Source organism: Rattus rattus, chromosome 7 (assembly GCF_011064425.1).
Source record: "Rattus rattus isolate New Zealand chromosome 7, Rrattus_CSIRO_v1, whole genome shotgun sequence".
In the NCBI taxonomy this organism is placed as follows: Eukaryota; Metazoa; Chordata; class Mammalia; order Rodentia; family Muridae; genus Rattus; species Rattus rattus.
This window is the reverse complement of record NC_046160.1, coordinates 40,745,002-40,770,060: the sequence shown is the minus strand read 5'-3', so window position 1 is coordinate 40,770,060 and position 25,059 is coordinate 40,745,002.

The window sequence follows — 25,059 nt, the reverse complement described above, 5'->3', positions numbered from 1 at the left end:
GCTTGTGTACCTTAGGTGACTTATGAGCATTTTGGGAGTGGATATTTCCTATATCTTGCCCAAATAAGTGTTAGGGATCTTCTGTTTAAGAACCAAGCACGCACGCACACACACACACACACACACACACGTATATGTGTATTTTTCTTAATGACAATATTATTTATGTAGCAGCAATGGGTTGAATACAAGGATGTAAAAGCACAGGACACTTTGCATGGTGGCCAAGTTCAATAAGGACAGGTTGAAGACTGCTATGTGAACCTTGGCATGCCTATCAGGTATGTGTTCCTATAGGCTGAGACATACAGATGAGGAGGCCGGGGGACTGCAGCAGGGTAGTCCATATTGAATATTGAGGATCATATGAAGTGCCAGTGGCAATTTGCATGGGAAGGGTTTGAGACAGCAGAAATAAAAAGCCAGGCAGCAAGCTCCTTTGTCTGTTTGTAAGGTTGGTTGTTTTCAAGATAGGCTCTTACTAATTAGCGCCAGCTATTCAGGAACTTTCTATGTAGATCAGGCTGGCATTGAACTCACAGAGATCTATCTGCCCACTGAAGTGTGTGGCAACACACCCAACACCCATCTTCTTTACAGTGTGTTCTCTTGCTGTGTAAAAGGGACACAATGATATCAAACTCACGGGGTTTTAAAGTAAAGCAAGAGTACGAAAGGGATGAAGAGTGGTGTTGGGAATTTAACCAAGCTTTCTCAAAAGACCATTTGAAGTTCGACTTTTGGTACAATCAGGATATGAGGTTATGTGAACACAGCTTCTTTAGGGGGTATGAAGTCCACAGTAGGCTTGACCCTACTCCCTATGACTATTGTCTTCATAAGGAGGGAAATTTGAATATAGGGACATATAATATTGAGGGGCAACGCTATGAGAAACACCGTGGAAGGACAGTCAACTGTGAGAGCACTGCATATGTAAACAAAAGAACAGCTTAGGGACACAAAGCTACCAGAGAGTAGCATGGGTAAAAGGTTTCCTACAGAGATGTTTGAAGCAGGCACAGACTGCCTGACATCTTGATGTTGGGCTTATGGAACTGAGAGCTTAAAGATGCCCTTGAACAACAATTGTTACTACCCACAGAAATCTTCATAGGATGACCCCATCCTCTTTCTCTGCCCTCTCCTGGCCGTGCCATCTCTCTGGCATCAGAGGCCTCTTGATACCCTTCATTCTCTTCAAAGTCTCACTCTTTCTTTGCTCAATACTTCATACTCCATTTTTAGGCAGGCTCTTTAAACAGTGCCTTGGAGGTCAGGAAGGCAAGGGTTGGGCTGCAAAGTCGTCTGTGTGCTGAGCACATTTACTCTGTCTTGGGGACATGATAGTAAAAGGGCCACCTTATCCAGACCCTAGCAGTGTACAGGGCTGGGGTGGCAGCTGCAGACATTACACTCTGCCCTGCCAAGAGGGCCTGTGTGGGCAGATTCAGCATAGAAATAGCTGGAATCCAAAGGCCAAGTGTTGTTCTGGCATCTACCCTGTTTGTTCTTCTCCAGTCGATCTGTCTGCTGTGTGGGAGGCAGCAACGGAAGTGCTGCAGCCAGTGGTGAAGCAGAGGCCCTCTATTGGTTGGTAATCCTTTAGTCCCCTACTCCTCACTCAGGGAAAGAGATTCAGAGAATAAACCAGCAAGCTCCCCTTGTGTTGAATATCCTACTGACACATGGGAGCGGACGCTCTCAAAGTTAAGTTATTTCATTAAGACTACCCAGAAACCTACAAATCCCTATCATCTTGTCAATCAACATTCAGTTTCAGATAAACATATTTTCCCTTCAGCCCTCCTCTGCAGCATCCTGTGTAATGCTCTGAGAACATCTGTCCATAAATACATGATGGGGATTCCTACAGAATGAGGTGGTATTGGGAGTGTCTGCTTCCCACAGTGTTAAAAACTCTGGAGAATTCTCCTATTTTTTTCTCACACAGAAGAATGTTAAAATTGTTACCAACCAAAGACATTGCTTGGATGGGATTAAAATGTTAGACCTGAACTCATCATGGTCTCCAGACAAAGTCAACTTAAATTAGTCAACAGACATCACCATTACATTCTCTCTTCTGTTGAAAATCAATGTTTCTGTCCAACTTTCATAATACCTATACATTGATTGAGTTCTCTGCATATTGACTTGCTGAACTGTAGGTGTTTTTGTTTTTGACAGGCCCCTGGAACCAGTTACAATTCCTTTGAACTTCTTTTAAAAGTGGAGACTAAATACAGAAGCGTTATACCCAAGTTCTCAAAGCTGGGTACTAAGTTCAGCTCTTAGAGCTTGCAAAACGTAGTACTGATTCACTGTGATACATCCATTTAAACCTTTGATACTTAGCTCCATCTCCTTTGGAATGAACCATTGGATTAATCTAATTCTTTGCACTTATTCATTGAAGTCAGACCTAGTACAAACTGTCTTTGAACTTGTGGAGTCCTCTTTGCTCTTTTATGAGATGTGCATCTTGACTGAGCTCTCTTCATTTCCCCATACAGAGGAGCTCCCTGAGACAGCCATATCCTCAGATACAGGCATGAGAAACTGTGACAGTTCATGGTGATTGTCAATGGGCTGTTCTGGAATTACCTAGGAGATAAACCTCTGGGCCTGTCTAGATGGTTTGATTGAGCTGGGAAGACAAGACCTACTGTAAATGTAGACGGCACCATTCCCTGGGATGAGACCCTAGACTAAATAAAAAGGCAAAAGTGAGCTGAAGATCAGCATTTCTCTCCCTGCTTCCTGACTGGCTTTAATGTGACCAGATGCCTTATGCTCCTGCTGCCATGCCGTGCCTGCCATGATGTGCTGTACCCTCCAGCTGAGAGCAAGGATAAACCCCCCTTTCCTTAGCTTGCTTCCTTCCAGGCACTTGTTGGCACTAATGAAATGGTAGGTAATACAGGAATGGGGCAAGAAAGTTTTTTCCTAAAGAGTCCCCAGGCCATATGACTTCATTACACTATGCAATATATAGCCACTGGGCTGGGCACAGGAGAACCTCTGTTTTTGTTGTTGTTGTTGTTTGTTTTGTTTTTTGTTTGTTTGTTTTGACTCCTCTTTTCCAAGAGTCAGAAAGAATGTAGTGAGCAGAGGAAAGCTGGCTAGGCTAGTTGTGCTCTTTCCTGTCTGTATTTGAGGGGCAGACAAGAAAAGGTAAGTTATGACACATTGTTGCTTCGCGAAAGGGGAAATGATGACAAACCAATAGTTATAAATACTAGGAGCCACTCTTCCAGAGACTTTGCTGGTGTTGACCACAGGCATCTGTGCCCATATGAAGGGACACCCACAAGTTCCAAGGCCATGACATGATGGACAGTATGGACAAGGGTGGGCCCAGGGCACAGCTGCCACCTGGGGCCTGATGCTTCCTTCTAGGAAGGGTGTCACTGCATTCTTGTGGAGGTGTCTTTCTGGCCTTCCGGGGATTGCCTGAGGATCTGCTGCTGAAATTGGAAAAAAAAATATGTGCTCTTTAATTGCTCATGATCCCTGGAAAATCCCGGGTGTGGCCACCCTGAGTGCTGCCTTAGCCAGGAATAGGCAAATGTTTAGAGGTCTGTTGGGTTTGGACAAGAAGGAAATGTGAAGCCGGGGGCTGCTAAGCTGTCTCTCCTCTGCTTTTTCTTCTTCCACATTTTCTCCTGCTCCTTCCAGCACCAGGGACCCTGGAGATCAGGGGAGCTATGATCGGAGACTTTGAGGGGCAGAGTAACTTACCTGCTTTGAGGATACCCAGGCCCATTGCTTCCCCACTCACCCATTCACAAACATAGATGGCTCAAATTTTGTGTGACATCATACAGCAAAATATAGCAGCTTCTCCCAATACAGTAGAGGGCAAGTTAGGAAATTAGCTTTATTGGGTGTCTTCTGGTCTCATTTGGGGATCTCAAGAACACTTTCCCATAAAGATTTTAGTCTTCCAGCTCTAATGACCTTTATCCTGTAGAATCTAGGGTTTCAAGTCATTTCCATTTTATTTGACTTTGTTAAAGTGATGGATGTGGGGATCAAGGCATGTAAGACACCCTCATGTTCCATGGTGGAGGTTACATCAGTTCATTCTTCATGAAAACAGCTTCTTAATCTGCAAAGTATGAGCCTCTGACACTCTGCCCTGCCACCCTGCATACACTCCTCTCACATTCCTATGCAAGGCCCAGAACAGCTGTCAGAGAGAGAACCAGCAATTCCTAGTACTGAAGGTCAGTGTTGGGTCATTCTGACCAGCTAGCTCACCACAACTACAGGCTGTGCTTCTCACCCACACTGGAGTTCTTTGGTTTGCATCAGAGTCGGATTTGTCTATTTATTTATTTTTCGGTCCTGCAGCCACAAAATTGGAAAAGCACACAACCATCGTTGCTGAGCATTCTCAAGTCAGCTGGGTCACGGCTAGAGAGTGACAAGCTCATGCTTACTTAGGAAAGGAGGTTGAAGCACAATGCTGCATGCTATGAGAAGGATCTTTAGAGCTTGTTCTGGATGCTGCTGATCTTTTCAACATGAGGCCCCCGCTCAGGGAAATTCCTGAATCCCTGGGATAGTGGGAACACCTTAGTGGCACCCTTCTTAGGCTTTGTGGACCTAAATCTTCTATGCTTAGACAGGCATAGTTCTATCCTTCCACCCCAGCTCAGCCCTTAACCAGTTCCATGTGGACTTTTCTGAGTTTCTGCCTCATAGGAGAACATGAACTTCATTATCACATGCATACATCAAAGTTGAGACTCTGCCAACCATTTGACAGGGCTTTGTGGTCACAGTAACTTCTGTGCCATCTTGGCTAGGATTTCTATTGCTGCACCAAAACAGCCTGACCAAAAAGTAAGTTGGGGAAGAAAGGGTCCAATTAATTGGCTTACCCTCCCTCTATCTCTGTTTATCACCAAAGAAAGTTAGGACATGAATTCAAACAGGGCAGGAACCTAGTGACAGGAGTTGATGTGGAGACCATGGACGCTTGCTACTTACTGGCTTGCTTCCCTTGGCTTTTCAGTCTGCCTATGTGTGGAGCTCAGGACCATCAGCCCAAGGGTAGCACTGACCACATAGGAACCCTCCCCCATCTTCACTAATTAAGAAAATGCCTTATAGACTGTCCCAAAACTCAATCTTATGGAGATATTTTCTCTCAGATGACTATAGCTTATGTCAAGTTGACTTAGATCTAGTCAGCACATGTGCCCCCACAAAGATCCAAGAGATACTCATCCCTGTTCCCCCTGCTTGCATCCTCTCAAGTTCCTAGAATTACTAGTCACAATGACTGACACAGGCAGTGTGGTTGCCTTTGTGTAGCATCCAAGGATGGCTGTCCCGTATTAATCTTCTGCCCCAGTGGGCTACAGCCAGAGGAGACCACACACAATGATTATGTGAAGTGGCTGCACCCATGTTGGATGTTGGCATTGGTACAAAAATTGTTGTTTGAAGACGGAGGACAGATATAGCAAGTCCTCAGTCAGTGTTGTTCCTCAGGATACCTCCTCCTGGAGATACTAGAGCCATCTCTGTCCATTGCTGGAGCCACTAGGCAGGCAGTGTTCTGTATGCTGGCAACAGGGGAATACCATCTGAGGTTGCTTCACTACAGGACTTGTTGGGTAGGAGTTGTAAGTCATCTGTTGAAGGCACCGTAACAGGTATGACCCCGACTCAGTATCCACCTGGCCATGTCAGTTTCCTCACAAGGTGCCAAGGGGCACTCCCTTCTGACACAAGGGACTTGTATTCAGGTATGAGGTCTCTCATTGGTTCCCAGTGGCGATCAAGGGACACACGTGGATATATTAGTCACTTCTCTCATGGTTGTGACAAAGTACCTGAGCAAAGCAATTTAGCACTGTTTTATAAACTTAAATAAATCTAGATAGGTACATATTGTTCAGTAAGGGAGATGGGTGTTCATTTTTAAAAATAGCATTTTTATTTCTTACTACCCAGATTGAATTTTCAAGGTTGTTCCTACATAAGCAATCTCATTAAACATCTACAGTTTAGCTGACTATTCATGATAAAATTAAAAAAAAAATCTCTCAGTAAAATAATAAGGAAAAGTGCTTCAGTATACCACAGGGGGCTTTGCTTGTTTGTTTGTTTGTTTGTTTGCTGGCTTGCTTTAATGTCAACCTGACAGAAGCTAGAGTCATCTGGGAAGAGGGAACCTTAATTTATCAACAATACCTCCATCAGATTGGCCCGTGGGCACGTCTATGGGGGGGTTTCTTGGTTACTAATCGATGTGGGGGACTACAAACCACTTTAGGCAGTTCTATCCCTTGACAGATAGTCCTGGATTGTTTAAGAAAGCAGGCTAAGTAAGCCATAGAGAATGAGCCAGTAAGCAGCCTACTTTGCGACCACTGCTTCAGTTCCTGTCTTTAGTTCCTGCCCTGACTTCCCTTAATGATGGAAAACAAGACATAAGCTGAAATAAACCCTTTCCTCTTCCAAGTTGCTTCTGGTCATCACAGTAACAGAAAAGCAAACTAAAACTAAGGGACATGCTAGATCTCCTCTCCAGAGACTGCGAAGGATGGGTTAGATCAACACTCACTATTTCCACTGAGACTGTAGTGGAGGGTAAAATGAGGCCACTAACCCAAGAAGAGGGAATGCAAATAACTAAGGGGAAGGAGGAAGTAGCCAGTGTTTCTTTTCACAGATGGTTTAGCTGTCTGTGGGAAGCACTCTGAGGAATATAAGCCCCACTGGGAAACACAAATGGATTTAACAAGACTGTAAGATAACATGTCATATAAAAACTCAAATAGTGGAGAAAAGACCATAGCATATAACAGACTCAGTAATACCCAAAAACATGTTTTATGAGTAATAATATACAAAATGATGACAATGATTATTAGCTGGCATGGTGCTTTCTAGTAGGGAATCCCAGAACTGGGGTGGTAGAGGCCAAAGGGTTGTGCGATTGAAGTTGGTTGGCTGGAATACATATAACTAGCCCCTGTCTCAGAAAACACAAGCAAAAACTCAAAAAGTTTGTTAAATATTGCCAAGAGAAGATGGAAAGGTGGAGATAAGAAGAGACAGGACACGTTTATACAATAAAGCTTCCCAATATTAATATGGAGGGCTACAGTCTGAACATGGTCCTAATAAAAACTCCAGGAAAGTTTCTGGAGGCAGCTGGAAAGTTATACTTAATGCTTGTATATATGCACTGCATAGGATATCTAGCTATTCTGAGGAGTTGAGAAGATTAGTTCAACCAGACTTAAAAGGCTAATGTTTGTGTTAATCTAAACATAGAAGATGAAATTTCTTGTATGAAATGCCAGAGACTCTGCATTTTGAAGAGCACAACTATTTTTCAGATAAGACAAGAAGAATAAATCATGAAAAAATACACTTACCTTTCTCAGTTAAAATCTGTTTTTTAAAATAAACCATTAAAGTTATATGAACCATAGGTTGGCAAGATGGCTTATTGGGTGAGAGTACTTACTGCTAATCTTGATAATGTAAGTTTGAAGCCCGAGTTCTACATGTTAATGTGAGAGAAATATCTTTTACAAGTTGTTCTCTGACCTCCATATTTGCTTTGTGTCACACATGCACATGCACACATACAAAGACAGAAATATAATTAAAAAGTAAAAAGATTATACCTATGTATATATACATATATATACATATACATATATATATACATATATATGAGCAAAGCCAACAACTGAAAGAAAATATTCCCCACAACTGGTAGAAAATATTTTAAATATAATTGGAAAACTATATAGCTTATAGCTAGATTGTGTAGAGCCATCATGTGACTCAATATTAGAAAAAAGAGATCAATATATATGAACACAGAAAATTTACAAAAGATGATGTCCAGATAGCTAAGGAAGGGCCATTCTTCCTGTGTTATCAGGGAACTCACGTTAGACTCACCCTGGGGTGCCAACTCCTCAGGTGTTCTTAGCAGATGGTGAACAAGAAATCTTTCACACAAGCTCGGGGATCTACCAAAGCATGCAGTCTCCCTACTATGCTCACACTCACAATCACACTCACACTCCATCCCACCAAAGTTCTCCATATCAGCAGAAAGCAGAAAAGGCTAAGAGCCAGGTCTGAAATTCTAACTAGAGGCTGAGGAAGGACTGAAAGCTTAGTTTGTCTGGACTGTGGTGAGTTCAATGTCAGCCTGTACAACTTAGAATTTGGAAGAAGAAGAAGAAGAAGAAGAAGAAGAAGAAGAAGAAGAAGAAGAAGAAGAAGAAGAAGAAGAAGAAGAAGGAGGAGGGGGGAGGAGGAGGAGGAGGGAGGAGGAGGAGGAGGGGGGGGGGGGGGGGAGAGGGGAGGGGGGGGGGGGGGAGGGGGGGGGGAGGGGGGGGGAGGGGGAGGGGGGAAGGAGGAGGGGAGGGGGGGGGGGACCAGAATGGCAGCAGCAGCAGCAGCTAGGAGATGGTTGAAAGCATGAGGACCCAAGTTCAAATCCCCAGAGACTAACTATATAAAAGGACAGGTGTGGTCATGCACATATCTGCAGCCCCAGCATTGTGTATGGGGTTGGGAGTTGTCAGGGAAGGGACAGAAGAGCAGTAACATCAGAGTTTGCTGACTACCAGCTTAGGTTCAGTGAAAGACCCTGTCTCAGGGGAGTAAGGCAGAAAGTGAAAGACAGATTAGGACATCTGATGTCCCCTCTGGCTTTTGGGTATGCAGAGGCTTGTGTACCTGCATGTGCGTGTACACACATACACACACACACACACACACACACACACACAGTAAAACAAAACAAAACAAAACAAAAATCCCACAGAAAACCACCCTTATTCCTAAAAGGCATGTAGAAAAAAAGAATCCCAAATCTCATATTCAGAATGAAAAGAATCTTGCCTGATTTTCATGACTTTATTGAAACAAGTTAAAAATAATATTTTAAGCATGATTCAATGTCCAGTTCTCACAAGTTATCAAAATGAGTCAGGTCTTGATGTCTGCATCACATTAAACTGCATGGTGGCATGGGGCACACAAACATATATGAGAGCATTGCATGTGTGCAGGCGTGACAGGCATGCTACCCTGCAGACCTGTCGGGGTTGGCTAAAGCAAGCCTTGCTTCGAGTACCAAATAGCTTGTGTTGCTTAAAGTGTCTTTGATAAGCCCACGGCATCACTGGCAAAGAGCTTTGTTAGTGCACATACTTATTAAGGCTGTAAATACCAAACACCATGAGACACAGTAGCAATCACACTTGTTTACAGTCTTGCTTTTTTTTTGTAATTGAAAAGAATATATTGGGAACTCTTTCCAAACAAACACGTACTTTCCTGTACAGTGCAAATATTTGTTCAAAGCTGACAAAAATCAACACAACACTCCAGTACGAAGGACTCAGCTACCAGTGATCAAGGATACATTTTTTCTTTTACCATGATATTTTGTAAGATTAAAAGCTAATTCTCATTTCTCTCTTTTCTCTTGCAAGGTGAAGACATTCATTAAGGCCCACCTTCACAACTCTGTTTCATTATCCCAACACAAATGACTTCTCTTTAACGCACAGCTCGACACAGCTCCGATTCCTCTTAGCTCAGAATCTAATTATGATGATGGGACATTATCTACAAGTATATTTTCAAACACAGGGCTTGAGCTACTGAGAACTACTATCAATTCTTTCTACACTTTTTAAAAGTGTTTTCTGGCATTGGATTTACTATTTGGAAGTCATTTGCTCTAGGAGGCCTCAAAATGCCTGTATCTGTGGGGCTGGGGGGTTGTTTTTCTTCTTAATATTTTTGAAATTACTTTTGCTATTGGCTGGAATAAGGAATACAGCTTATGAATCTAAAAGTTGTAAAACAAGGTGATGCACATCTGAAATTCCAGCCACTCAGGAGCCCACAGCAAGAAGGTTGCACGTCCCAAGTCAGCCTGGGTTACATAGCAAGAGTGCCTTATACAAGCAAACAAGCAAACTCCAGGGGAAGAGGAAGAACATGAAAGCCATTTGCTCTAGGAAACCTCAAAATGCCAACAAGGTCCCCTTCAAACTTTTCAGTCACTACCCTTCTCATCTTCCAACTTGAGAACTCCAAGGATTCTCAACAGTAAAGGTTCTTTTCTTGGAATGCGCACATGTCTGGATAGTCTAAGCCATGAACATTCTTAAAAACATAAAATTGAGTCTGTGAGATGGTTCAGTGGGTATCCAAACCTGAAATTCAAGGTCGACACTGAGAACCCACATAGTGGAAGACAAGAAGCCACTCCTGAAAGCTGTTTTCGTACCTCCACATTTGCTGTGGCACAGGGGTACCGTCCCCCACAAAATAAGTAAATAAATAAAACTCAAATGAATAAGAATGTTTTCCTGCTGCAAATACAGTGTGGTGTCAGACACTGGCACAGGTAGATTTGACTCTCTGCAGTAGACAAAACCCCAAACCAGCAGCAGCAAGACAATCATCCAGGAGCAGAAACAAAGGTACTTCCGGTGAGGCCGAATCACCTTAACACAGCCGCAGAGTCTGCCGTTGTGTTTTCCTGTATGTGCTCCAGTGTGTGGAGACCAGATCGACATTGAAGCCTTCTTCCATGCTTCTTGATATTAGTTTTTGAGACGGAGGTCTCTTGCTGAACCAGAAATTCATATAAACTCATCTAAACATGAGGTAGAAAAAAAAATTGGAAACACAAAGATTGAATCCTGGGACATCAGAAATGTGGCTTGATTTGCTGGTAATTTTAAAATTCAGAGAACTGATTTTCCCTGAAGGCACCTCAGTCGCCTTATGAAGCAAAGGAGTACATAATTCACTCCCTGGATTTCTAGATAATATTCCGGAAGATCAGAAAAGACTATTGGAAAGTTTGATTTAACAATGATCATAGAACTACAAGTGTGATTTGAAATTGGCACCATTGCTTGGGGAATCAACAGGCATGTAGACAGACTGTTAGGTCTCAGCCCAGATCTATTGGATCTGAGTATGAATGTTTAACACAATCCTCTTTAGACACAAAGAAGAGGGAGAGCCAGGTACCCAGAGGCCAGGGGCTGTATACACATGGGAGGAGTAGGTTGAACTCCAGTCCTAAGGCACTGAGCTGTGCTTGTACGAACACATTACTTAACACCAGATTCCCCTCTCAGCCTCACCCTACAGTTGAAGGCATCTACAAATGCACCCACATTAGAACTGTAGTTAAAACAATCAAGGATCACCAGGGACCCGTGGTCAGCCTGTTGCCCAGGCCACAGTGGTGACATTTATATATATACTGAACAAAAAACTGTTTTTGAAGTGATCTTTTCTTTGCTCTGACTTTAAAATAACATGGGGTTGTTATGAAAAATTGACAAGACACACTTTTAATGTACAGTTTTATTTTAGCTTAAACCAGTACAAAATCCAATGTGCCTGCACTCTGGGCACTACCACAAATGAACAGCCTTTATTAAAAAACTAGTTGTACTATAGAAAGGTAGATGCTTTTATTTTTCAAACAATTCTGTGATAACAAGAACACAAGTATAAGAGAGACTGTGTCATGTTCAAACCTCTTCATAGGGATAGGGTTCAGCTGAAGGAAAGCTACTTGTGAAGAAGTGTGGAGGCCCAAGCTAGGGTGCAGAATGAGGCTTTAATGGATGAAAGCCTTCAGGGAAGACATTGCAGATATAGGAAGGCCTATTTTTAATTCATGAGTCCAGCTAGTCATGAAGGTGGAAACGAAGCTAGAGCTTAGCTTGGTACTGACAGTAGCCATCAATTCTCTGACAAGGCACGCTGAGCTCTCTGCAGAGAAGTGAGGGACAAGGTTTAAAAATCTTCATGAAATTTCAGGTGTACAATTAAGTATTGTAGGGACCTGTGAACCTGGTAAGTTAAGCTCCTTGGATAAAGGAAGGTTGGTGATGCAAACCCTGAGTCTCCCTGCCAGAGCTACTTAAGGGGCAAGTAAGCAAAAGTGATGATACATTTTTTTTCTGCACTATCTACAAATGTTATTATTGTATCTTGGTTTGTCCTATCTGTTGGATACATGGTCTTACATATGGTCTCATAGTCATCATGCACTATAAACTGGACTCAAGCTCAAGATAATCTGTAAAAGGTATTGAACATTCCAGTTAGTCCATATAAAAAACACACAATCCAGGTACTTTATTTATAAGCTGTAAGCCTAGACTGGGCAGATTTGGGGCTATTCTAACATTTCTCAGCCACAAGGTCCCTTACTGTTGGCCATTTTTCCTGGCCATGTGCTCATGGTCCATTTCCTCTCATGGGGGCTTCCTCCTCTCTTAGTCTCCTTTCTTCTCTATTGGTTTCTCCTGAGACACCATAATTCAATTCTCAAATCCCACCTTTCTCCTTCTCTGGCCCAATCACAGGCTCTAGCCTTTTATTGACCAGTTTAATTGAGGAGCAAGAATTTCAGAGCATCACCTGGTGTGAGGATCTGCATGTTGGTGGGGGACAATCGGATCTAGGGAGCCAGTATTTAGCATTAGAGTACAGAGGGGCATCAGACCAGCCCACTACAACAATCCACATGATTCATCCTCACATGATGCGACTGCAAGCATGATCCCATTGATCTGGCTTGCTAATGTTATTTTAGTACATGGAAATATATGACAGCCAGGTTAGGCGTCAACTAGGACAATCCACACAGAAGAGCTGTCGTATGCTCTGCAAGACCAGTTCGCATAAGGAAAGGAAAGCTTATGCAGCCCATTCTTACAGGTTTTTTTTTTTATGTTTTCTGATCTTTCAGAATAAAGGTAAAGCCATGGAGGAGCCATGGGGCCACTGTCAAAGAAGTCAGGTCATATGTGGGAAGAGTAGGATACTCAATAAAGCTGAAATTTTAATATCCATGAATAAAACCTCTTAAGATAAGATTTGACAAGTGACTGTCACAGAAATAATATTTCAAACAAGTATCCAGAGAGTCTTTTGGAAGTAGACAGCTGTATAAGATTGTTTATTTTGGTTCCTACCTGAAAATTTTGACTGTGAAATACAGATGGATATAGCCCAGGGGCCTTCACTGTGGTCATCTGGGATGGTTTTGCTTAAGGACTTAGAGAGTCTACTCAGGGACTATCATACCCACCTGTGCTGTCACACTCAGCATGAGTCTTAAGCTCACAGCCTTTTCTTCTCATCGATGGCAAGAGAGGCTAGTTCATGGCTGGTCACTCACCTGTTAAGGGAGCCTCCCATGGAGGATAGAAAGAGAAGAAAGAAGAGAGCAGTGAGACAAGGAGAAAAAATAGAACATGTTTACCAGAAAGTCTTAAAGAGAACTATATGGAAGAAGTGTATGAATACTATACATTTAGTAAATTTATTTACGTAAAAATAATATTTGATGAAGTAGCCTCAAGTTGACCACCATAGTTGGGGCTTTATAATTGATACACCTTCCCTGAAAAGATGTTTAGGAGAAGTCTTGGTGTCAGAGAACATCATAAGAGAGACACAGAGCAGCCACCCTCACAGACATGTCCCCCTTGTACCAGGGAAGCTCCAGGAGTATTGGTAACATAAAGCTAACCTACGGTGAGCTGCACTGAAGCAAAGCTCAGTGCATTTGGGATCACTCAAGGTAGCATGCATCCCAGAGATGCTTGACGTCTACTGAAGCCTTGGTTTCCCAATGGCAGAAATGCCATCACCTTGAAGCACCAGAAAAAAAAAAAAAGAAAAGCAAAAGAGAAAAGCAGTCTCTTTAAAGCAACAATGTCAGGAGTTCTTTCAAGAATGGTGGAAGGATTTTCCATATAAAGAGAAGAAAAAAAGAAAATGGAGAACTTCCCACAGCTGCTGCTCTGCAGAGGCTGGAGATGAAACCTAGAGGTTTGAATACTAGACTTTATGCTCTCTAACTCTCTCTTTCTGTAAGTTATACATGTTATATAGGTTTCCTATTCATATGTCTGTATTATGTTTATACATCTATATAAATATCAAATACAAAGTTCTATTAAGACTTTTTGAACCCTATCTACACATTTTTTTTTTCTGAAACTAAAAAACAAAAAGAGACTAGAGGCTTTTTCTCTTGCATTTTCAGTGGCCATAATAATATCAACTGACATACGAATTCATTTGGAAAACCTTGGACCATTTTAACTCTCTGACATCAAACATTTACCTCTACTAGGGTCTCAAAACCCAAGCTTCTGCTCCACAATGTTCCTATACAGTCCTGTGGAATGTTGCCATTAGGCCATGAAGACATTACCTGATAATGGTGAGATTACCACAGCATACCCATTGTCTGGAAATTTACTAAGATGGGTCATACAGTTTCTCTGGAGGAGAGAGTTTATTGTTCTGTTGGGAGTGCAGAGTAGTGTTTACATCATAATAATGTATGTTCAACAGTCTGTGAGCTCTGAGAGGCAAAGGCAATGACCAGCAACTAAAAGGAGTCCTCCTTGGAAGATGCACCTGCACATCTGGGCTCACCAGGGTCTCAAATCATAGAGTAACTAAAACCTTTGCAAATGTGGTGTTTCTCAGACTCCACTGTGAGATATAACCCTCATGAACCAGACTCTGCTAAGTTGGAATTTTTCATGTTTTTTGGGAGTGGTGGGGAGGATAACTGGACATATGCTTAAGTTATCTGGAAAGAGAAATTCAGAAAATGTTTCCCTCAGATTGCCTATAGTCAACTCTATAGGATAATTTCTTGATTATTATTGATGTGGAAGGACCTAGCCCACTTTGGGTGGTGTCATCCCTGAGCAGTAGCCCTGGGTTATATATGCAGGCTTAGAAAGCCATAGAGAGAAAGCTAGTAAACAGTACTCTTCCAGGACCTCTGCTTCTGTTTCTGTCTCCGGGTTCTGGCCCTGACTTCCTGTGATGATGAAGAATGATGTGGAACTGTAAACTAAAATAAACCTTTTCCTCACCAAGTTACTTTTAGTCAGATCACAAACATTTGGGTGATCACAGCAGTAGAAACACTAACTCAGGCAGAATTATTTGCAGAAACTAATGTAAACATCTTCTTTAAAGAATAAACAGCATTCTGGGAGAATTTTAAAAACTTTTTCATAGATTTAAAGATGGCATTTCACATTTATTTACACACAAACAATGCCAGTGCTTACTGTAAATCACTCTAATCTATACATTTCAGCAATCTCTCTCTAGATCTTCTATATGTAGATTTTGTGGCCGCTGTTTTATCTGTTCTTAAAACTTATTCTGAATACATTTCCTAATGCTTTACCTGGGTTATACACTCAATTTGAACGAACTGATGACATTTTCTTTGGATAACTTCTTTACCAAGTGTCTAGAAAACAAGGTCACATTTCTTCTGACATAATGTTCACCAGGGAAGGTGAGTCACTGCATGCAAGGTTAAGCTAGCTGTCTTATAAATTCATGAATTGATCTGACCTACAGAATTCCCTGGAAGTGTGCCACTTGTTCTGTGAGTACTCTGTGTTAAGGCTGGGTGCATGTGGGTAGCTCCTGAGTTCTCACTATATTCTGTATAAAGACAACACCTCCTTATTGTTTGTGTGCACAGTAAACCTTCAGAGCACGGAGCTTAGGTACTGAGAGTAGAAAAAGTGTTCTTATAAAGACTAAAGACAATTCTATGATAGTATTGACTAATTTCTCAGCTACTTTTCTCATTGATATGATAAAATGCTTGGTCGAGGCAACTTAGGGGAGAGAAGCCCTTTCCTGGTCATGATGTTTAGAGTGCATGGTCCATCATGGCCGGGGAGGCAAGGCAGTAGGAGGGGATTTGGCCCATTGCTGATAGGACCTCACCAACAGCTGGGCAGATCAGGAAGGAGCTAGCAGACAGGAAGAGAGGCCAAACTTTCTGAAGGGCTGCTTTTCCTGAAGTCCACTTCTTCCAGCTAGGCTCCATGCACTAAAGGTTCAACAATCTCCCAAATTGCAGCAGCACCTAGGAACTGAGCTCTCCAGCACATGAGTCTTTGAGGGGACATTTTGCTTCCAAACTCTGTTTCTATGTAGCTCTGTTACAGAATAAAAACCACAAAAATGTACTGTATAAAGAGCAACGTGAAGAATGGTTCTGTCTACTATCAGAACTTCTGAGAAATAAATGCACCCAAGTCTTCCTGGTAAAAATGCCCAGACTGTGGGTCTCATTGGGAAGGTCTGGGAAGCTTGAGAGGCCACTGAGATGATGGTGGCAGGTTTTGTGATCTAGAAATGAAAGCTACCTTACCTAGGCATCTGGGAGCCCAGTTGCTAGTATCTGTGCAGTCCAAGTGAACTTTCAAAGTCAAAGGCAAGATGCAATAGATAATCCTGGACTTTGGGCAGCTCAGGTGCCAGCCCTGATGGAAGTTACTGCAACAGGAATGAGGAGGTACATCTTAAGTAGAAAAGTGCTGGATTAGTGTTGGTCAGTCTTGCCCTAGACTCAGAGTGAATCAGGAAGGGGAGAACCATGCAAGAACTATACTCTGCATCTGCTGACTGGTGAGTATTCTAGATAACAGGACTTGGCTCTTCCATTTAAGAGATCTGACACTCACAGATCTAGGAGTATTGGGCTATTCTCTAGAACCAGTATATAAGAACATGTTACTAGATGGTTGGGAGGGTTGTTGAGATCCTCTGTCAAGACTAGAGGACAGATACTGTCGTCGTATTGTGATCTGTTCTGATTTCTATGACAAGAAACAACATGACCATTGCTTCTATTTTTGCAGAATTAATAGAATATTTTTCTTTGAAGTTAGATAATCGAATCACCCAGGTTAGATATAATCTCAAACAACAGTATGTTTAATAGCCAGGAGTGATGCATCCTGTTAAGGACACAGAGGGGACATGGCTGTGGTGGCAATTGTCTCCAAATAGGTCTTTCCAGATTGGTGGCTGAAGAAGCAGTCCAAAAGGTGAAAAGATTTTCTCAAACTGATTCAACTTTAAAGCAAACCAATGAAATTGGTTATTCTGGGTCTGAGACACAAGGGATTAAAGAGGTTAAATGTTTCTATCTCCACATCATCATCACACAGATCAGACTCTGCTTTTGCTTTCACTGAGTACCCCAGGGGCTCATCTTTCCAAAGCATCTCATCCCTCATCCCTTATTCTGCAGTCACCCTGTTTCTTCAACAGTGCAGAGTCCATTAGAATAGTCTGGTGACAGCCAGACATCCAGCCTAGTAGAATGGCCTCCCTAGAAGGCCCAGCACCCTTGGATATGTACAGCTAAGCACACATGTGCACCCCTGCAGCAAGTGAGAAGGGGCTCACAGGGGAAGATATTTAGATGCCAACAGAACACGTATACAACAGAATGAGTTTCAGAACAACTGGCCCCAGTGTGCACATGTACTATCTCCACTGGTCCCTGAGGGCACGCAAAGCAGGAAGCTAGATGTTTATTATTATGTAAAGCTCTGGTTTCCTGGATAAGAAATCTGTTCCTCATTTCCTTGTGTATGCCTGCATTTCTCATATACCATGAAGAAGAGGAAAAGGGTTTGGGCAGGAACATGACTGAACTGCAGGTTTCTATCAGAAGGGAACATGTGTGGCAATTGCTTAGTTGGTTTAAAGACCTGAGGCTGGTCACATAGTTTAGTTCACATGGAGGTAGATTCAAAAGACTCCACAAAGACTTTCTGTTGTATTTGAAATGAGAGGCTTCCCCTCGTTACTCATTGTCCTTGATCTGTTGTGATATAAAAAATATCACCCCAGAATCCTGCGGCTCATATCACAGTAATGATTTATGTTTCCTTTGGGTCCACCGTGGGCTAGGGTGGACAGCCTGCTTATGGCATGTGTTGCACAGACTAGATGGTCTGCTCTAAGATGCTCCCCCAGACAGAAGAACAGTAATGGCTATTTGGGAAGCTGACCCATGGCTCATCACCTCTGCCTATGAGCCTCTCCCTAGGCTTGCTCACAGAATGGCAATGGTATTTAAAGAGCAAGGATTACAACATCCACGAAGCAGGGGGCACCAGTCTGTTAAGACGTGGTCCTCAATTGCTCTCAAGTATCAGTTCCTTTATGCTCTGTTGCCTATGAAGTCACCAAGCCTGCTAAGACACGGGGTGTGGGAATTTCCAGACAACCTTTGTTCTTCATCCACTATGACCTTAGTATAGGTCCCACTTTGCTATGTGGTGCTGTCCTCTCACACCTGGCTGTTGCCACTTTTCTGTGTACCTCTATCCTTATAAATTCCTTCAATTTCTGTTTTGTAATTGTTTCTTAGGATTACGTGGAAAAGTATTTGCTTGTAATTAAAATTCTATTGCCAGGCAAGATGAGATGCAGGGTCTAAGTTTAGGAATGACTCATGACAGCATGGAGAACAGGTGTTCTGATATTTTCCCAGGGTGTGTGGATAAGGAGAGAGCTAGAGTACCCCGAACTGGCCATTTCCTGAAGAAGTCAAGTATTAGGCACTGTAGTATTCAACATTCAGGGCACATGTAATGTATCAGTCACATGGTATCTTTAAGGAGCATTGATGCAGGAAGGGAGAAAGGGTGCAGAGAGGCATTGGGAGCCAGAAGATGAAGACAAGGGATGCAAAACACTGCACATTGTGGTTCCACCCATCAACTCTCAGTAGTTGTGGGTATTGCATAAGACCTGTCCAAGGTTGTGCCTACCTATCAACACTCCCTAATTGGGGAATGTAGGTTCCATGAAGCCCCACCCCACCTGAAGCAGCTAATTGTGCTTGAGTAGGGGAAGTCATTTTACTTAGTGGTATGACTATTGGTAAGTTGTCTCTGTTCCCCTTGCTCACATCACACCCACACGAATGCAAACAGCCTCAGTTAAGCCCAGTAGCCTGGTTTTTAAAATTGGAACTTTGTACATTGTAATTATCTCCTGAGGAACAAGAATGGATAAAGTTAATTTGGACACAGTGTTATCATATTCTCAAGGCAAACACCATCAACTGCAAACACCTTTTCTCCAGCTGAATCCTTATAAACTCTGCAGTGTCCTGGGCATCTAAGTGGTAGCTTTTGCTATTTTAAGGTGATACCTATGGTTGTGAAAATGAAGATTGCTGAATTACAATCAATTTTCATAGGCAAACATGAGCAACGTATGATGATAGCAGTGATAGTAACAGCGGATATTTTTGCTCCCAGACTCACCTTCGGATGCTTAGCATGCAGAGTTCTCATTATATCTGTGTGAAGTGAGCTTTGAGACCCGAGCTTCGGCTTTTCATCCAAGGTCTGTAAGCCACAGAGCTATTAATTTTCTGCCCTCCAGTCAAACGCACCACTTCACAGGCTGCACACTTTGATCGGGGCTCTGTGCAACGATGAGTTACCACACCTGTGTTCCCTGTGCTCCTCATGCGGCTCCTGACCTTCTGGACTCTCTGGAAACTTCTGTTTGCTTAGGTTGTCATGGTTAATTTTATGTGTCACGTGACTGGATCACAAAGTAACAAGGTTTCTAGTTGGACATTATCTAAGTGTGCCCATGGGTGTTTTGTAGTATGTTTTTGCATTTGGTTCAGACTGGTCTCCTCCATGTGAGCTAGCCTTATCCTACCTATTCAGGCCTCAACAGGACATAAGACTGAATAAGAGAAATTTTTTCTCTCTCTGCCTTATCTACTGTCTGGAGTTTTGTGGAACTCAGACTGTAATTTATACCACTCCGATTGTTGACTGGACTTATACTCTGTAACACACACACACACACACACACACACACACACACAAGCACACACACATACTCACTCATACTCATACACACAAACTTGTGTACCTGTGGAGTCCAACAAACTCACTGAACATTTTGTTCTCTGTATTACTGACCACACGTTAAGATACTTAGAGGACATACATGTAAAATTCGAATGCATGAGACAGCCTAGTGCCCCAAGTCAGGGTAATAGCCCCCATCTGTAAAGCAGAGAACTGTTGTCTACTGAAGTCTCCCATCGCTATTCTAATCAAATTATCTAAAATAAACAGGATGGAGCATGCCCTGCTTCTGCTCACTAATCTGAGTTCCCTGGCATAAACCCTGGGCTGACCCTGAGAATGATGGGCCGAGAGTCTGACCCTCTGTAGAATGTATTGGTTCATGTGGAACTGTCTGAGCTGTGGAATTGGGTCAGAGTTAACAGCTCATCCCTTCTCTTGACCATTTGGGAAAACCAGAGTTTTCCCTTTTAAAAATTCTATCTAGCTGTAGTTGGTAACAAGAATACTTGTTATCCTTTTTAGCTTTTGGTATTTATGTTGACAAGTGAACAAACCCGTCCTGAAACAGTTTCTTGGTGCATTAGGAAAGCAGTATAATGGGTGTGTGTGTGTGTGTGTGTGTGTGTGTGTGTGTGTGTGTGTGTGTGTTCATATATGAAGTTTTCCTGGTATTTTTTACCTATCAAGTATTGACTTTTGATATTTGATAAATTTCTATATTCAAGCTTAAAGAAAATAACATTTAGCTACTTAGACATGAGGTAAGGAAAGAAAACATTTATGTAGCAACAGACCAGGTTCCCCCTCTGCTTCCCTCTCCTGAGCCATGGAACACCTAGAGCAACTGTAAATACCATCTTCTTTTATGAATTTTAAGTACTAAAAAGGTGTTCTTCCCCAGTAAGAATTATACAATTTGTTAAGTTTTAAAATGAAATCCTCTCGGTAAAAGGAAAATTAAATTAGATTTAATTTCTACCAGTTAAATATCATGAAACACATCGAACTACAACACATTATGCATATCTGATGACGAGATGAAGGCATGGGTTGCATTCTGCAATGCCTAGAAGTCAGTGTATGAGTGTAGAGCTTCAGGGTTATTTCACCCATGTAAAGTCCAGCAGTATCAGCCTCCATAGTCAGTTAGGGATGGTCTATACGTGGCAGCTGCCATGTTAGATAAAAGACATGTGGGTGCATAATACATGAGCTTGCTCTCAGAGACAATTCTGAGGGTGAGGTCCACACACAGAGAAAAGTTCTGTCTGTATCTCTATCTCTGAGTGAGGCAAGCTTCACAAACTTCTCCAGAGGAAGGGAAGCCCACCGCTCAGCTTCCGTGGCTCCTGACTTCCCTGGTGTCCTGAAGAATATTCAGGGTATGGTTCCAACAATAAAAGAAGTGAGAGAGGAGAGTATTAAATATTAGCAGGATTCTTACATGACAGTGATGCTGAGGACTGGTCTCCTGTTTAATCTTCATAAAAGCTGGTGGGTCAGGAAGTGCTGTGATTCTGTTTTACAAATGAGGAAACTGAGGCACACAGGAGGGCTCAATAACTTCCCTTGGGTCGCTTTTTCAAGCATTGTAGCACATGGTGAACATGCCAAAGAAAACCATAGACCGCCCACCTTTCATCAAAGAAGTTCGTTTGTGGAACAAACAGAGACCATAACAGGTACCCCAACTGGGTCAAAATGCAAAGAGCAACTGCCCGTGAGGTGCCCAGTCCATAATGATAAACTTCCAACACAACTTCTGTACCTAAGGCTCGGGGTACAAGCCAGTAGAGGAGGCAGAGAGATTGTAAGAGTTGGAGTACCTGAAAGCTAGCTGTGGAGTAATATCTTCTACGTGTGATGGAGAAGCTGAGCTTATGCAATCTCATACTATGGCAGACAATGGCAGCAAGAGTCACACAATGACAACACTAGTTGACATGCCAATGTGATGGGTAGAGAATATCTCACTAGGGTACACCCCTAGATGAAGAACTACAGGAAACAAGATTGCTGAAAGAGGGGAAATTAGTCTTCCCTTGGGATAAGCCCCCTAAAGGGTGATCCAATATCTAGTCATCAGCCCTAAAGATATATAAGCGATGATAACTGGATTGAGTAGGCTGCATTTATATATTTATAAACTTACATATGCGTGCAACAAATAATAATTAAATAGATTAAGAATTGATTCAAATGAATAATTAAATAATTAAATAAAAAGACACTATGAACGAGAAGTGGGAGTGGTGAGATATGGGAGGCATTGGAAGGAGGGAAGATAATACATTTTAACTAAATAAAGAAACCTGGAAAATACAGTTCAAATAAATTTGAATGATAATAACGAATATACAACTACTAATAAATACATTGATGTTTTTTATATTATAGTTATGGTCTCTATCTGTTGCCAAAAGGAACTTCTCTGATGAAATGTGGGATCTACTCTCACTGGGTTGCCACACCAAGTGGGTGGTCTAGTGTTTTCTTTGAAATGTTCATAAATAGATAATGGTCACAGAACAATAAAAAAATATACTAGTAGTGGTTTTGAAAGGCTATTCTCTGAATTAAATTCACTGTCCACATATTATTTAGCTTCAGAATATGCACAGCATTTAGCTTTGATTAAATAAAGAGTAGATGTGAATTTAAACTAGTGGAACTCAATTATTGGACTGATTAAGTAAGAAATATATGTTATCTATTTTAATCTGCTTAATTACTGAAACAGGCTTTTCTTTTTAAAATTACTCCATTAGTCCACAGAACAAAATCAATGCATATTCAATTAATATTAATTATACACCAAATGCAAAGTTAAGACAGGTTCTACAAGTCCAATACTGTGATTTTCTTATTGGTAAATTGAAAATTCATTTACTGAAAGAGAGAAGGGTGCTCTTCACTGCATTTGGAATCAGCATGGATACTGAAATCTAAATGTCAAACCAATCTCAAGTCTGTGGGGGTTTGTTTAAGTGTGTACTGAAGGAGAGGGGGAGAAAAGGCAGAAGTAATCCTGTTTCTCCTGCTTCTGAAGCAAAAATGTTATAACAGGACCTAGAAAATGAACTCAAGGGACCTGGGACATGAAATTGCTCGTGAAAACATTTTAGTGACAGAAGAACAGAAAGATCAGAAGATGCAATGAGTTTTCTTTAAGTTTTGTGCCAGTTTACAATGGAAGGAATGGGGGAAAGTACGTGTGTCCATAGTGAAACCTACTCTCCTGGAACCACTGCCCAAGGCAGGTCGTTTTATCTAACTGACGGGCGGAAATCGTGCAAAGCTAGCATGTTGCTAGCCAAACTGAAAAGGGCTCAGAGGGCTGTGTGGATTCCTATTATGAAGGTTGCCCATGTCTTACTAGCATGTCTGGATGGTTTCTAAGAGTTGTATCATATATATGCTGGGCATAGTTGGAATTATTCATCAATAAATGTCACTATTTTGCAGAGATTTTTGCTTATTTCCTCATTACTTTCTCAATAATTCTAATAGGAATATAACAAGTATATATATATGTGTGTAAGTATATATTAATTTATGCTACTCAACATTAGTACATCCTATAGAAAGAATATCTGAGCTACACTGAAATTATTCATTTGTGCGAATGCATGTTCATGCATGCATATGTGTGTGTTCAGGTGCATGTGTATTTGTATGCATATTGACTTTAGAGGGCAACACTGCTGCCTTTCACCAATTGCTTTATGCCTTCCTATTTCTTTTTTTTTTTTTTTTGGTTCTTTTTTTTCCGGAGCTGGGGACCGAACCCAGGGCCTTGTGCTTCCTAGGCAAGCGCTCTACCACTGAGCTAAATCCCCAACCCCTATGCCTTCCTATTTCAAGACAGTATATGTGTCTCAGTGTATGTGTATGGTTAGAACCTGATTTTCCCAAGCTTGATGGTCTCTTTTCTATGTTACAACTGCCTTGAGTTAGCTCAGTCACTGGCTGATTGAGACAGAAGGCAAGAGGAACCCAGGAGAGCTAAAGGAGCCTGCATCATGCAGAAGCTCACTGATGTTTCCTGAGTTGAGTTCAACTGACCACAGTCCACCTCTGCCCCTAATGTGAGGCTGGAGGACTGACCAAGAGATGTATAGCTTATCTGCTTAGTTAATCATCCTCTCAGTTTTTCACTCACCAGGTGTCTGAGGATCCTGGGGATGTGTGAGGCTCTGTGGGAGAAGCTCAAGAATGCTACACCATTAACATTGGTGGGACCTCTACTTTCTAGAAATGGCTCAGCTGGCAGATGAGTTTAGACGTCATGGGTAAGAAAGAATCAACAAGGCAAAGTTGAAGCATTGGTGCTGCTGCTGGAGGGTGATTGGTGCTGAAGAAAGCAACCTTCCTGGTAGACTGATGAGTACAGCTCAAGGACCCAGGGCCTTATTTGGTCTGATTGGCTAAAAAGCCTAGAGATGAGCTGTATCCTTAGCTACCAGTCTCTCTTTCTTTACATGGACACCAAAACTCAAGAAATAACAGTAATCTATCCATGTTTGGAAAATAGCAGCCATAGGCAACCCCCCACTCTCTTTGTGTCTTTGTGTCTGTGTCTCTCTCTGTCTCTCTCTGTCTGTCTGTCTGTCTGTCTGTCTGTCTCTCCCCCTCTCTTACACAACACACACACACACACACACACACACACACTTTTCTTGTCATAACATTGTGCTATAATCACCATCTCTCTCTTTTCTTTATTAACTCCCTAAACAAGTTTGTCTTCAAATAGGGAGATGAAAAAAAAAATTCCCACCAAGGTTGATTAGACCAGGGCTTACAATCATGAAATGAGTCCAGGTAGTTGATTCAATGAGTCTGTCTACACAATCACAGTTTTTCTAAAATGTTTGAGGTGTGAAGTCTGCACGTGGGAAGAAATATGCATAAACATGTATGAATCTTACTTACCCTTTATCCATCACCAGGTCAGTTGTCACAGTGTCTGCTGTGGGATGTTTTCTACATGTGACTTTTTCCCATAGTAGGTTATGGGTTAAATCAGCTCTAGATGATTTAGAATAGCCATCTATACTCCTGGGGGCTGCAGAAATGGCTTTTCAGTTGAGAGCATCTGCTGCTTTTGCAGAGGACCTCACTGTCATTCCCAGCACTCATGTCAGGGGGCTTATGAATGTCTGTAACTTCAGGGCAATCTGGTACTCTTTTCTGGACTGTGTAGGCACTGCATGCATGTGGTGCATATACATAGAGAGAAGTTGGTACACACATGTACACATTAAAAAATACCAATACTATAGACCCAGTCGTGAAGCAGCAGACA